This window comes from Bison bison, unplaced genomic scaffold (assembly GCF_000754665.1).
Source record: "Bison bison bison isolate TAMUID 2011002044 unplaced genomic scaffold, Bison_UMD1.0 scf7180017864379, whole genome shotgun sequence".
In the NCBI taxonomy this organism is placed as follows: Eukaryota; Metazoa; Chordata; class Mammalia; order Artiodactyla; family Bovidae; genus Bison; species Bison bison.
In genome coordinates this window covers 2924283-2940882 of record NW_011494951.1, presented here as the reverse complement: position 1 = coordinate 2940882, position 16600 = coordinate 2924283, and the positions used below count along the sequence as shown (strand labels likewise).

At 43.3% G+C, this 16600-nt stretch overlaps 1 protein-coding gene across 1 annotated transcript in view; it reads right to left on the bottom strand.

Moving 5' to 3' along the window:
* Window positions 1-16600, bottom strand: part of RHEB (Ras homolog enriched in brain) — a 54245-nt gene that overhangs the window by 28446 nt on the left and 9199 nt on the right. The window lies entirely within an intron of this gene.

The following is a 16600-nucleotide window of genomic DNA, read 5'->3' as shown; positions in this document are numbered from 1 at the left end:
GCGACTTAAAGGTCTACCCACTAACCCAAGGGAAACGCAACCGTGGGCACACGTGTGACCTCTATGTCCACAATACCTGACAAAAAGTGTATAGCCTCTGGTGTCAGGAGCTTTTAGTTAAAAGTCAGGAAAACAAAGGTTAATTGCTATGGAAGCAATGAAGGAAGAGAAGCAGCACTTTCATTTTACAAAAGAAATCAAGGAACAGTGAAGCCTGCAACTCAGAACAATTCCAAGAACCCCCTGGCCTGAGCCACGCTGGGACTTCTGGATGTCTATCTCTGCAGGGCCACCCAGCTGCAGGTGCTCTGTTCTCCCCGCCCACTCCCCAGAGCTAAATGGTGACACTACCCCAGCTTCCATACTGTGGTGCTGGAGAAGACTCCTGAGGATCCGTTGGACTGAAAGGAGAGCAAACCAGTCAATCCTAAAGGAAATCAACCCTGAATATTCACTGGAAGGACTGACGCTGAAGGTGAAGCTCCAACACTTTGGCCACCTGATGTGAAGAGCCGAATCACTGGGAAAAGACTCTGATGCTGGGAAAGATTGAAGGTGGAAGGAGAAGGGGGCGACAGAGGATGAGATGGTTGGATGACATCACCGACTCAATGGATATGAGTTTGAGTAAACTCCGGGAGATAGTGGACAGAAGAGCGTGGCGTGCTGCAGTCCACAGGGGTCGCAAAGAGTCGGACACAACTGAGTGACCGACTACAGCAACTGGCACTGAAACCTTGATTTCCAGCTTCATGAGTTAGAGACAGATGCGCCCCTCAACCTGTCCAAGCACCTTTTTCCCTCCCAGTTCTGCGTCCAAACAGTTGTATTTTCTACGCTGTCAAGCTTGATAACATTTCGTTCTATTCTGAAGCCCAAGTTTTCAAAGCCCTGACTATGGGTTAATTCATCAATCTACTCAACTATCTATTAAGCAGCTCTAGGCGGGCTGTAAGAGTCAGACAGGACTGAGCATAGAGCACACACGTTCCAGGAGCGTTTGTGGGCACTGGGATCTATCACCAGACAGACAGAAACCTTTCTCTGGCATGTAAGTTCTAACAGTGAGAAGCACATAAAAAAAAAAAAAGATAAGCATAATAAATGCAGTAAACTTAAGAGAAAATATGCATCTGTTCCTTGTAAACAAAAGAATAAAATCAACAATTACCATGATTTTTTAAATTAATGAATGAATGGATCTAAGCAACAAGGAGCAGCTATTAACACCACAAAAAGAGAAATAACCAGATATTATTGGTCTCCTGATGCAAACAGAGACCTTTAACCTGGAAGCAATTTTAAGAAGGCTGGGGAAGGAAAAAGAAAAAGAAACCACCTAAATCTAACCCAACTGTTAGATTTAATTGCCAATTTACAGGAAATAACGGGACAAATGAATGCCTTGAATCCTACGGGATGCAACAGCAAAACCCAGGATCTAAGTAACACGTCAGGGCTCCTATGAATCAGAATTTCCTGGGGTGGGCCCATGTGTCAGTATTTTTCTAACTCCTCCAGGGATTCCAGCGTGTTTGAGTTTGAAAATCAGGAGGGTTTCCCTAATGCTGAAGAACAACAAGTTCTCCCAGGGACCATGTTAAAGTGTAGATTGTTAATCTAGTCGATCTGGGGCGGGGTGTGGGATTTTCCATTTCTATCAAGCTCCCTGGTGATACTGATCTCCAAACCAAGCTCTAAAGTTTAGAACTCTGGTTCTCAAATTTAGCTGCACTCCAGAATTACCTAGGGAATTCCAGAAACTATTGGCGGGGCTTCACCCCCAAGCAATTCTGATTAAATTGTGCATGTGCACAGTAAAGGTGCAGTTGGGGTGGGGATTTTTAAAAGCTCTCTGAGTGATTCTAATGGGCCACAAGTTTGAGAGCCACTGGATCAAGGTTAAGGATGGCAGAAAGAGATGGTAGAAACTCCATTCTTGAGCTGACGGCCCACTTACTCAAGCAACCGCCAGTCTTCCATTTATATGAATGAACACCCTTTCCTTGGACTTTCCAGGTGGCGCTAGTGGTGAAGAACCCACCCATTACGGCAGGGACGTAAGTGATACAGGTTCGATCCCTGGATCAGGAAGAAACCCTGGAGGAGGGCACAGCAACCCACCCCAGTATTCTTCCCTGGAGAACCCCATGGACAGAGGAGCCTAACAGACTACCAGGCTACAGTCTACGGGGTCGCAAAGAGTCAGATACAACTGAAGTGACCTAGTATGAACAGGCACCCTTTTCTTACTAAGCCAGCACAAGGTAAATTACTTTGCAGTCAAAAGCATCCTAACTGATTACAATATTACTGCAGTTAGAAGTAAAAATTTAAGTATCTTCTTTTGAAGATCACTCAGATCACTCCTCTTCTATTTGCTAAATTTGAATTTTAAAGTGATAGGAGTCTTCTCTGTTTTAAGAAACATTACTTATCACTTGACTCTACACCCACTCGTAACTGACATAACCTGGAAGTAGAATTTCTCAAGGAACTCAGGTCTTTACATCAGGATGCCAGGATGAATGATCCTCAGAAGATCCCAGAGCCAGAAACTTAAAAGAAAGCTGCCCACCAAGCAAGAGGCGGTGGAGTCCATCTTTTTTATATGTTTGGGATGGGGGTGGCAAAAGGGACAGGACAGGACACAGTCACAGGTTCCCTACCAGGAACCAGTGACAGACTTTATTTGCTTGGGCTCCAAAATTACTGCAGACAGTGACTGCAGCCATGAAATTAAAAGATGCTTGCTCCTTGGAAGAAAAGCTATGACCAACCTAGACAGCAGAAGAAAAGCAGAGACATTACTTTGCCGATAAAGGTCCGTCTAGTCAAAGCTATGCTTTTTCCAGTAGTCATGTATGGATGTGACAGCTGGACTATAAAGAAAGCAGAGTGTTGAAGAATTGATGCTTTTGAACTGTGGTGTTGGAGAAGACTCTCGAGAGTCCCTTGGACTGCAAGGATATCAAACCAGTCAATCCTAAAGGAAACTAGTCCTGAATATTCATTGGAAGGACTGATGCTGAAGCTGAAACTCCAATACTTTGGCCACCTGATGCGAAGAACTGACTCATTGGAAAAGACCCTGATGCTGGGAAAGATTGAAGGTGGGAGGAGAAGGGGATGACTGAGGATAAGGCGGTTGGATGGCATCACTGACGCAATGGACATGAGTTTGAGCAAGCTCCGGGAGTTGGTGAAGGACAGGAAAGCCTGGCGTGCTGCAGTCCATGGAGTGGCAAAGAGATGGACATGACTGAGTGACTGAACTGAACTGAACCAGGAACCAAACAAGAGCCTCAACAAGAGGGTCCTGGACGGGGGCCAGATGAAGGCTCATGAAAGAACCCCAAAGAAAGCAGTGGTAAAGATGGATGGCAGGGGAAGTAAGAGGAGACCAACTCTAATACCAACCTGCAATCCCAAATTCCTAACAAAACCCTCACTGCTAAGAAAAAACAGCCATCAGAGCAATTGCAATAGACGAGATTAATCTTATAAAGACTCCAAAGACTGTAACAAAAATATGCAAGAGTTGCCAGAGATTATCCAAGGCATCACTTCCACTTTTAAAAACATGAAAAAGGGGCGTCCCTGGTGGCTCAGGGGTAAAGAATCCTCCTGCCAATGCAGAAGACACAGGTTTGACCTCTGATCCAGGAAGACCCCACAGGCTGTGGAGGAACTAAGCCCAGGCGCCACAACTACTGAACCTGCTCGCCTAGAGCCTGCGCTCTGCAACAAGAGAAGCCACAGCGCGGGAAGCCCTTGCTGCAACTAGAGAAAAGCCCTTGCGGCAATGCAGACCCAGCACGGCCAAAATAAATACATTAATTAAAACACAAAAAACTTATGGAAAAAAACAGGTTAAACACAATCAAGTGATTATGAAAAAAACTTCTTTTTCACAAACCCCTTGTTAAAAAAAACCCTAGGTAACATCTTTTGAAATACATCTCTATTTCACATAAAATACATTTCAAGGAAATAGTGGAATAACTGTGGTTATATCTACAGGGCAAAAAGCATTCACCACTGAGTAATCATCTCTTCCCACTTCCAGGACTCCTCTTACTCTGAGAAACATCATCTCTTAGCTGCAGTCTCGGGGGCAGGGGCTGATGAGCGCACTAGTAACTGAAAAGCCTGGTGCATCCTGGAGCCCAGGAAACAGGAGGAGCAGCGCTGTGGGTCAGGGCCAGGGTTTGGATTCAGAGTGTGGTGTGAGCCCCAGGACGCTGCTGTGCCCTAAGCTCTCACGCGCGTGATGACTACTTGAAATCACAAAGACAAAGAATAGGTGATGACAGTAATCACCTATAAATGATTACTAACTTCTAGTACAGCATTCCAAACTCAATAAAACTTTTCCCAAATTACGATCACCATAGTAAGATTCTATGACAATCTAAAATAGGTGTCAGTGCGATACGCCTGATTGCCACCTACAAGGATCCTGTATCCTTAATAGAGAGAAAAGCACCCATGTGAAAAGTACACACACACCCTCCAAAGGACTGGAGAGTGTTGTTGTTGTTGTTTTCTTCTTAAAAAAGGAACCACGAAAGGTTTTCCACTTAATCCTATTTAAAAAAACAAAACAAAGCTGGAGAATTTCTAGTCTTATGAGGGATGTGAGAAGATGAAAGACCAGGAAGATCAGGATGAAATTCTGAAAAATGGACTAGAAATGAAAAATGCAGATTTTAACCTGCTTCAAAGTAAGTACTTATTACAAACCAAAGACAAAGGGGAAAAAAGGGAAAATTAATCTGTAAGGTAAACAAAAACTTCAGTGTGGTACTGGCTGGCATAAAGACAACACACAGATGAATGGAACAAAATACAGGCCGTGGAAATAAACCCAGATGGATAAATGACGAGCTGATTTTGGATAAAGGTACAAGGCAATTCAAGGGAGAAGAACCTTTTCCAAAGAAGTGTGCTGCCGCCACTGGGTATCAATATCAAAACAGAAAGAACCCACCGCATCTCATATCAAAGTCTAGGATGAGAAAATGGATCACAGACCAACCTGTAAAACCTAAACTATCAAACTTCCAGAAGCAAGCATAGGAGAAAAATCCTTGTGACTCTGAGTCAAGATTTCAAAAGTGCACTCCATAAATAAAAAAAGGATATAGTGGACTTCCTCAAGATGAAAAATGGTCAGCGATACATCTTGTTAAGGGAGGGGAAAAGACAAGCCACAGACCTGGAGAAAACAGGTGCAAAACATACTATTTGACAGAGGGCATGAATCAGGGTATGCAATCAACTCCCAAGATTTAACAGGAAGAAAACAAATAACCCAATTATGCGGATGAACAACAGATTTGAACACTTTAACAAAGAAAATGTTCAAATGGGAAGTAAGCTCAAGAAAAGATGTTTATCATTTTTTATTAGGAAAAAGCAAATATAATCACAGTGATTAAAATGTCTAATTAAAAATGCCTACCATAAAAAATACTGACAACGCCAGTACTGGAGAGGATGTGGAGCAACTGACCTGTTTGGAGGGGATACAACAATGGTACAGTCACTTTAGAAAGTTTTTAAAAATTAAAACACACACTTATCAGATGACCCAACAGCCCCATTCTTAAGGCATTTATCCAAGATAAATAAAAAAGGTCACCCGAAAACTTGCAAGCATTAGCCATTAACAGCTTTGCTCGTAACTGCCCCAACGTGGAAATAAACCACAAGTCCTTCAACAGGTGACTGGATAAACAATATATGAAATTCACACAAAGGAACACAACTCGGCAACAGAGGATTAAACAACTGACAGACACAACCTGGATAAACCTCAAATGGATTCCATTTATAGCACATTCTGGAAAAGACACAACCACAGGACAGCAAACAAGGGGGGCGAGGGCGGACTATGAGGGGCACACAGGCCTTCTGGGGACTGAGAGGAAACTGCTCCATGTCACGTGGTTACAGAGCTGTGTTTGCTAACACGGTCACACACCAAAACGGATGAATTTTACTGCATGTAACTGTACTTCAAGTTTAAAAAAGAATTCTAACCCTCCCCTTATGCACAAAAATTAGCTAGAAATGAACCATAGACCTACACTTATGAGCTAAAACTATTAAAACTTCTAGAAGTAAACATAAGAAAATGAGAAAATATGATCTTCAGGTAGGCCAAGACTCCTTATGTGATTAAAAAAATGACTAAACCATAAACAAACAAACTGATCAATTGGGCTTTATCAAAATTACAAATTTCTGTTCTCTGAAATACAAGAAAATGAAAAGGAAGCCACAGACTAGGAGAAAATATTATATATATATGAAAAAGAACTTTGTTCAGAATATACAACTCAATAAAAAGAACCCAATAACAAAGGCAAAACACTTGAACAGATGTTTCACAAAAGAAGATATACAACCACGAGGTGTACGAGAAGATGTTCAAAGTCAGTAGTCATCGGGAAATTCAAATTTCCATGGCCTGACAACAAAACCACATCGGGATGACCAAAGCGAAAAGAGGTGACGACAGCGAGCGGCAATGAGGACAGGTCTCCTCTGTCGCTGGCGGGCGTGTAAAACAGCAGCTGAAACTGGTAGCTGCTCAGAAGACTATAAACTCAACACGTATGTGGCCCTAACCTCATTCCAAGATAATCACCAAAGAGAAATGACTACATGTTGACAAAGACACAACAAGCGCTCATCCAAGCTTTACTCTTAGCAGTGAGACTGGAGACAGCAGGTGACTGGAGAGATGGATCAAGGTTTGTCCACACAGCAGACTGTGACTTGGCAGTAAGAAGAAACTTACTCCTGTAACCACATGAATGGCTCTCAGAAACCCTGCACTCACTGAAAGAAGTCAGACAAAGAGTATTCACTGTATGATTCTATTCAAGCGAATTTCAGAACAAGAAAAACTAACTGATAGTAATGGAAAGCAGATCACTGCTTGCCTGGGAGTGGTGTGAGGTATGAGGGAACTACGGGAGGTGATGAAAATGTTTCTTATTCGGACTGCAGCAGTGGTTTTACACAGGTGAACAAATCTACCAAAGCCCAAAGCACCTAACTTTACACTTAAAATGGATACTTTATTATACATAAATTAAACCTCAACAAAATGTGGCTTCTTTTTTTACTGATGTATAGTTGATGTGTATAATATTACAGAAGGTAGAGATGTATAATACAGTGATTCACTATTTTGAAGGTCATGCTCCATCTACAGCTACTATACCATACTGACTATATTCTCCATCTTATACCTACTAGTCTGTGCCTCTTAATCGCCCACCTCCATCTTGCCCCTCACTTCCCTCCCCACTGCTAACCACTAGTTTGTTCTTTGTATCTATGAGTTGGCTTCTTTTTTGTTATACTTACTACTTTGTTGTATTTTTTAAGATTCCACATGTAAGTGATACATCATAGAGTATTTGTCTTGGAGGATATTATGCTAACTGAAGTCAGACAGAGAAAGACAAAACCTGATTTTAAAAAATGTGTAACAAAGGAAGACAATACACTGACTCTTTTTCACCGAGCAGGATAGGATGGTGACCATTAGGTCAGTGACAGCAGGCAGTTCTCCTGGTGTTTCCTCTCTGTAAAACAGAGATAATAACAGTACCTGTTTTAGAGATGGCTGTGAGGATTAAATGAAAATACATGTTGAATATCTGGTATGTAATAATAATGACAGTTATCGAGGACTTATTATCTAACCACATATTCTAGATACTCATTTAATCCTAGCTAACATTCTAATAATTATCTCTAATATACTAACTTGGCTAAGAAAATTATATACAGTAATAGTTACTGAAGCGAAATTCTCAAACTCACATGAAAAATTATCAATAAATAAACACACACACACACACACTACTGCAGAAAATTACTGTTTCAGTTATCACTCACTGCACAACAAACACCTCAAAACTTGGTGGCTGAAACCAACATCCATTTCATTTGCTCCTGGGCTTAGCTGGCTCCTCAGAGGGTGGTGGCTGTGGGCGACTCAGAGGGAGCGCTGGACCTTCTCCCTCCCCACGTGTCCTCTCCTGAGTGTTCCCCCAAAACTATTGGAAGCTGCCGACTTCTTACGGCTTGAAGCCTCGCACCGGCCCATGGTCATCTCTGCAGTGCCCTGCTGGCCACGAGTGCTGCAGGGCCAAGCCGTGAAGTACCAGGAAGGGGCTTCTCTGGGAGCCACTGACAGAAGGGCAGGGATAAGGGGACCAGGTCTGCAAACAGCAGAGAAAGACTGCAGAATCAGCCGGGGTTGCAAATGGGGATGGCAACCTGAGTATGTGTATCATCGCTATTAAAAGGGCTAGAATAACAATGAACTGTGTGGAGGCTTGTTTAACAATGTGTTCCTCACACAATACACAATATCAATTACATGCTTATTAAAGTACACACCCATTTTAGTGGGAAAAAAAAAGTGTAGTTCTGTCAATAGCAGCATTGGTTATTGTTGCTTTTTTGAGGGGGCAGGGTGAGATGTATACATATCAAGGTCACCAAGAAAGCCTTTTGAAAAATACAAACCCCGACCTCACCATTCTCATTTTAAAAAGGATGTCTAAGGAGTTCCGGTGTGTTCTGTACAAGTGCTCCCTGGAGTTTAACAGGCACACTCATCCCCACATCTCCAGCACACACAGGGTCACGTGAGGGCATGTGATGCAGATAATCCAGATTTTAATTGTTCACCAGAAGCTACAAGTGAGACACCATGTTAAGGAGTTTACAAAACATTTTCACGTGAATTATCTCACTTGTTCCTATGAATTAAGCAGGACTGACACCACCTTATTATTTCTCACACTTCCTTACTAATTTTCAAAAAAATGGGTGTTAGGAGAGAAAAAAATTAAGGTGCAGTTATCACAACAGAGAGAATACGTAAAACTGGTTCGTAAAATTATTACTCACTTAAACGCTTCCTTGGTGCTTACTACTGTCAAGAGAAGCTGATGCTAAAGAATTTGCCTGTCAATGCAGAAGACAGAAGAGACGTGGGTTTGATCCCTGGGTTGGGAAGATCCCTTGGAGAAGAAAATGGCAAGCCATTCCAGGATTCTTGCCTGGAGCATCCCATGGACAGAGGAGCCTGGCAGGTGACAGTCCCTGGGGTCGCAGAGCGTCGGACACGACTGAGCACACAGAGCATGCGTGCTACCAGACATGTGCCTCTGAGGAAACGGAGACAAATGCGTTTGTATTTAATTCTGTAACATGAAGATTTGAGCTGCATAAATGAATCATCTTGTTACCTGTCAGGGCTACTCGACTAAAGAGAAGAAAAAGAAGTGCTGCTATGAAACGCCAGGAACTGCTTCCCTGAAGATTTCAAGAACAGGATATTCATCTATATGGGATGATTTACAGATAAAGCCAAGTTGGAAAGCAAGAGAACAGAACCGAAAAACTGCAGTCAATTAAATGTCTGGCAACAATTAAGAATGAATTTTGCTAGATCCGGGGCCAAAACTGGGGAGAAGGTTGGGGGTCAGGGTGGGAAAGAGCTGGAGAAAAGCAAACGAGAGAAATTCCTAAATTATAACACAATCTTGTAACAACCACATGGAGCTTAAGACTGATTAAAACTAGTAATAACAAAAAAGTTAGGAAAATGAATCGAGACATGAAATAGAGCCTATTTATCAATCAGCATAAATGGTTATTGATACAGATTATTTCTTCAAAAGTTCTTTAAACATCTACATTGATCCCGTGCAATTAGGTCCTCATTATTCCTGAGCTACCTCCTGGAGGTTCAGTTCAGTTCAGTTCAGTTCAGTTGCTCAGTCGTGTCCAGCTCTTTGCGACCCCATGAATCACAGCACGCCAGGCCTCCCTGTCCATCACCAACTCCCGGAGTTCACCCAGACTCACGTCCATCGAATCAGTGATGCCATCCAGCCAGCTCATCCTCTGTCGTCCTCTTCTCCTCCTGCCCCCAATCCCTCCCAGCATCAGAGTCTTTTCCAATGAGTCAACTCTTCGCGTGAGGTGGCCAAAGTACTGGAGTTTCAGCTTTAGCATCATTCCTTCCAAAGAAATCCCAGGGCTGATCTCCTTCAGAATGGACTGGTTGGATCTCCTTGCAGGCCAAGGGACTCTCAAGAGTCTTCTCCAACACCACAGTTCAAAACCATCAATTCTTCGGCGCTCAGCCTTCTTCACAGTCCAACTCTCACATCCATACATGACCACTGGAAAAACCATGGCCTTGACTAGATGGACCTTTGTTGGCAAAGTCATGCCTGCTTTTGAATATGCTATCTAGGTTGGTCATAACTTTCCTTCCAAGGAGTAAGCGTCTTTTAATTTCATGGCTGCAGTCACCATCTGCAGTGAGTTTGGAGCCCAGAAAAATAAAGTCTGACACTGTTTCCACTGTTTCCCCATCTATTTCCCATGAAGTGATGGGACCAGATGCCACGATCTTCGTTTTCTGAATGTTGAGCTTTAAGCCAACTTTTTCACTCTCCACTTTCACTTTCAATAAGAGGCTTTTTAGTTCCTCTTCACTTTCTGCCATAAGGGTGGTGTCATCTGCATATCTGAGGTTATTGATATTTCTCCCGGCAATCTTGATTCCAGCTTGTGTTTCTTCCAGTCCAGCATTTCTCATGATGTACTCTGCATATAATTTAAATAAACAGGGTGACCATATACAGCCTTGACGTATTCCTTTTCCTATTTGGAACCAGTCTGTTGTTCTATGTCCAGTTCTAACTGTTGCTTCCTGACCTGCATACAAATTTCTCAAGAGGAAGATCAGGTGGTCTGGAGGTTAAGGCATCCCATACCAGTAAATGTTTTTAAGAACCCCCGCCAATGATTACTAGCGGCAGTGATGTATCTGTTTGCTGTGGCTCCCTCACTAGACTGAAGTTCCCCGGCAGCAGAGGTCAGGACTTCCCCAGCCTTGGGGACTCAGAACACAGTGCCTGGTCCATGGAAGGGACATAGTTGACTCAAACATTTAATGAACATTTGAATAACATGTGGTACACTTAACCCACACACTGTCCTCGTCAACCAGTCATTTCAGTAGTTCGATCTTTTGGGGGACTGAAGTCCTCTGGGGAGTTGATAAAACCCTGGACTCTTTCCTCAGAAAATGTGCACATGGTCTCAGGCAAAACTCCTGAAGTTCAAGTGTAAGAACCACCACTGGAAGTGGGCACCAGAACTGAGACAACTAAATGTTAGGTCTCACAGGTTCACCTGAGAACCGGTCACCTGAACTGCTCAGAAAATGAATCCAGGTCTCTCAGCCTGGATGTGCACAGATTTCTTCTGAGATGTGAACACACGACTTCACCTTTCCTTCAGCAGCCGCCCCAGGGATGCTCTACTCTAAACTCTTGCACAGCTCTCCTCTGCAGTGAGGTGCTCCTGCTCCTGAGGGTACTCAGGATCATACTCACTTCTAATTTCTCGTCAGCAGATGGATTAGAGGGCTTGCTTCCCTGGTGGCTCAGACGATAAAGAATCTGCCTGCAACGTGGGAGATGTGGGTTCGATCCCTGGCTTGGGAATATCTCCTGGAGAAGCAAATGGCAACCCATTCCAGTATTCTTGCCTGGAGAATCCCCACGGACACAGGAGCCTGGTGGGCTACAGGGGGTCGCACAGAGTTGGATATGGCTGAGCGACTAAGCACAGCACAGATGGATTAGAAATCCCACAGAGCTTTCCCACTTCCGTTCCTGCCACGGAGAGCCAGGTGGCACCAGGGGTAAAGAACCTGACTGCCATGCTTGAGACCTAAGAGATTTGGCTTCAATCCTTGGGTCAGGAAGATCCCCCAGAGGAGGAAATGGCAACCCACTCCAGTATTCTTGCCTGGAGAATCCCATGGATTGAGAAGCCTGGCAGGCTGAAGTCCATGGGGTCACAGAGTCAGACCTGACTAAAGTGACTTCGCACACACATCCAGTCTGGCAAGATCATTTTGAATCTTCCTCCATCTTGAATTCAGCCACCATGGTTGAATTTTGCCAGCTACATTGTTTATTCACTCACTTAAATCATGAACAAGACTAAAAAGAACCTGTATTTATAAAATCTTCTCTTTAAAATAAATTCTGAAAGTGATTTAGATTTGAGAACGGGCAAAATACTGGCCAGATGCATTTATACTCAAGACATACTAGTCCAAGAAAAGCACTTTCATGTCCTAAAACTGTATGAACTGTAAAAGCCAGTATTTTCATCTCCACTTTCACAAATTATTCACTATGCCATCATGGAGCTAACATTCAACTTTGAATCTTGCAAAAAGCAGGATTGTAACATGGCTTGTTAAAATATTTATTTGTTTCAAAAGTCCTGGAGGAGTCTTTCTGCAAGCATGAAAACACAAAAGGAAACACGGGGGAGGGGAGCAGGTAGGTAAGGGGGAGCTCAATTCTGTCATGGCTAGGACACCGACCAACCAAGGACACAGAGGAGGTAATTATGTTGGTATCCTTAAACTGCCCTGCTCTCACTTGCCTACAAAGCACAGTACAAGATTTTCAGCATTTCTGTTCTAAACTAACACCAATTTAGACTTCAAATTATGATGCCCCACGTGGAACTCTCTTTTGTCAGAAGCCCCATATATATTTAAAACTATTAGAACACCAAAATAGCATCCTGGGACCTTTGTGTTTCAGATATTAAATTATATTTCTAAATCAATCAGCAATTCATGTCAAAGGTACTAAACAGTCTGCATTCTGACAGTTATCAGTTCAAGACAGACTATGAGTACTCTAAGATTTAATTTGGTACTTCAAAATAAATTAGAACTAAGAATAAAGGTTCTCTCAACTGTGAGCACTGAAGATTTCATAATGCTTTATCTTGCACAATCACGTCCCAGGTCAGTTCTGATTTATTCAAGTGAATAAGTACAATCCACTCGTGGACAGTATTAGAGTTATTATTATTAGCTCTCTTCCAGGCCCAAGCTAAGGGAAATGTTGCACCTTTCTGACTTCATGGTCACAGGCACAGATGCCATTTCATATTGTGTGATAAAGTTGCTGATATTTGGACTTGAAAACCACCTAATTAGCATATAGGTCTTGGCAGTGCTGCCACCATGGCAATTCTTATTACTCTTTTGGGAGCTTCACCGGTACCAGGTTGAAAACCAAGCATTCACCCTAATTGCACAACCATCAGAGGCCAAGTCAACTGGCATTTAGACACCTAACTCTCCCCAGGCTTCAGTAATTCACTGCGTACCACACAGGAAAGCTGCCCTCCAGTTCCCTAAAGCCAGCTCCTGCCTACCTTTCCAACCCTGCTTCCCCTTTCCACCTCGCGAAGCCCAGCCACCCCCACTTCCTTCCTTCTCAGCATGCCAAGCTCCTTCCCGGTTCACCAGCCTGGTCTCCTCCGATGCTGCAGGGCCTCTTCTGGAAGGCTCCACTAAGACTGTGGTCACCGCACCCTGCTGAACAGGAGCGAGCAGCAGTCTAGCCAGATCCCGTGCACTATGGTTCTCCAACTGCAGTCTGCACAACGCTGGGGGGCCCCGGAGACACTCTCAGGGGGCTCATAAGTCAAACTATTTCACAGTAAGCCCTCTACACACAAACTTCCAAAGATGAGAACATGCCCGAGTGCCAGCTCTTGTACCGTACTTCTGTTACTACTGTACTTTTCAAGGTACTCTAAGAGTAAAAATGTTTTATTCTTTGTTTTTTATGTATTATTTGTGTGAAGAGTATTATAAACCTACTACAGAACAGTACTGTATAGCCAATTGTGTTAGTTGGGCACCTAGGCCAACTCTGTTGGACTTAAGAAAAAAACTGGATAGCTCAGCTGGTAAAGAATCCGCTTGCAACGCAGGAGACCCTGGTTCGATTCCTGAGTCGGGAAGATCCCCTAGAGAAGGGTACGGCTATCCCCTCCAGCATTCTGGCCTGGAGAATTCCATGGACAGAAGAGCCTGGCGGGCCACAGTCCATGGGGTTGCAAAGAGTCGGACACGACTGAGAGACTTTCACACACATGCAAGGATGTGCTCTCAGAATGGACCCTGTTCCTATGTAGAGGACTCACTGTATAATCTGCCTTTTCCACTATGCTTTTGTGTGCATTTATGGTGCAAAACCAATGGTGGTAAAACTGCTAGCTTGGTGCCCCTTAGCACAAATCAAGACACTGGTCACAAACTGTAAAGGACAGTCACATACTCCTCACACTATGCACGCACAGTAAAAAGGAGAAAACAAAAAAGGCCACTTTTTCTTAACAGTGTCCTTGAGGAAGCAGTAAAAATAACTAACTTTATGAAATCTTGACCTTTAAATCCACGTCTTTTGAATATTCTGCACACAGAATGGGATGTTTGCATAGAGTGTGGCTGCTACACACTCGAGCATGGCATCACCTGGGGAAAAAGCACTCGTGTGGGAAGTGGTCTGAAACAGGCAGCTTTATCGTGGAATGCCTTTTTCACCTGTAAGAACAACCAACAAGCTATTGCTGTTCCAGATGTGGGTCTCTGGCAGACACCTTCTTGGAAATGAAAGAAAGGAGACTCTCATTTCAAGAAAAACTGATAGCATTTTGCCAGCAATCAAACTTGAACTTTCAAGAGGAATTCTGGAAAATCTGCATCACTCAGGGTGATCTTAACTACTTCCCAATATTTAATTTTTCTGAGAAGATGGGTGGTGATGTTGCAAGATGTCATTTAAAGAAATAGTTGTATACTGAAATGTGTTGAAATGTGGCAAGATCTGCAAAAGAGTGAACCAGTATTTCCAACTGACTGGATCTTAATGACCCAGATAACCATGATGGTCTGATCACTCACCTAGAGCCAGACATCTTGGAGTGTGAAGTCAAATGGACCTTAGGAAGCATCACTATGAACAAAACTAGTGGAGGTGATGGAATTTCAGCTGAGCTGAAATTTTTAGCTGAGCTGAAATCCTAAAAGATGATGCTGTTGAAGTGCTGCTCTCAACATGCCAGCAAATATGGAAAACTCAGCAGTGGCCACAGGACTGGAAACGGTCAGTTTTCGATCCAATCCCAAAGAAAGGCAATGCCAAAGAATGTTCAAACTACTGTACAACTGAGCTCATCTCACAGGCTAGCAAAGTAATGCTCAAAATTCTCCAAGCCAGGCTTCAATAGTATGTGAACTAAGACCTACAAGATGTTCAAGCTGGATTTAGAAAAGGCAGAGGAACCAGAGATCAAACTGCCAACATCCGCTGGATCATGGAAAAGGAAGAGTTCCAGAAAAACATCTACTTCTGCTTTATTGACTATGCCAAAGCCTTTGACTTGTGGATCACAACAAACCGTGGAAAATTCGTAAAGAGAATTCGTTTAAAAGAATGGGTGGTGGGAATACCAGATCACCTTACCTGCCTCCTGAGAAATCTGTATGCAGGTCAAGAAGCAACAGTTAGAATCAGACGTGGAACAACAGACTGGTTCCAAATCGGGAAAGGAGTTCGTCAAGGCTGTATATTGTCACCCTGCTTATTTAACTTATATACAGAGTACATCATGAGAAACACTGGGCTGGATGAAGCACAAGCTGGAATCAAGATTGTCGGGAGAAATATCAATAACCTCAGATATGCAGATGACACCACCCTTATGGCAAAAATAGAAGAACTAAAGAGTCTCTTGATGAAAGTAGAAGAGGAGAGTGAAAAAGCTGGCTTAAAACTCAACATTTAAGAAATGAAGATCCTGGCATCTGGTCCCATCACTTTATGGCAAATAGATGGGGAAACAATGGAAACAGAGAGAGACTTTATTTTTCTGGGCTCCAAAATCACTGCAGATGCTGACTGCAGCCATGAAATTAAAAGACGCTTGCTCCTGGGAAGAAAAGCTATGACCAACCTAGACAGCACATTAAAAAGCAGAGACACTACTTTGCCTACAAAGGTCTGTCTAGTCAAAGCTATGGTTTTTCCAGTGGTCATATATGGGTGTGAGAGTTAGACCATAAAGAAGGCTGAACGCCAAAGCACTGATGCCTTTGAACTGTGGTGCTGGAGAAGACTCTTGAGAGCCCTTTGGACTGCAAGGACATCCCACCAGTCAATCCTAAAGGAAATCGATCCTGAAGATTCATTGCAAGGATTGATGTCGAAGCTGAAGCTCCAATACTTTGGTCACCTGATTTGAAGAGCTGACTCACTGGAAAAGACCCTGATGCTGGGAAAGATTGAGGGCAGGAGGAGAAAGGGATGACAGAGGATGAGATGGTTGGATGGCATCACTGACTTAATGGAAATGAGTTTGAGCAAGCTCTGGGAGATGGTGAAGAACAGAGAAGCCTGGTGTGCTGCAGTCCATGGGGTCACAAAGAGTCAGACATGACTCAGCGACTGAATAACAACAATGTACCACGTTCCCAAATCAGGTGTGGGTAGAAGATCCATGCGAAATGCAGACAAGTCAATGGAGTTCAAAGGTACAGAGTGAAAAAACAAAAAAAAACCTTCATGATTTCAGATAGTACAACCAACTTCTAAGACAGTTCCACTTACGGAGTCTTCGTGAGTATCGGGGGGGGGGGGGGGGGGGGGGGGGGGGG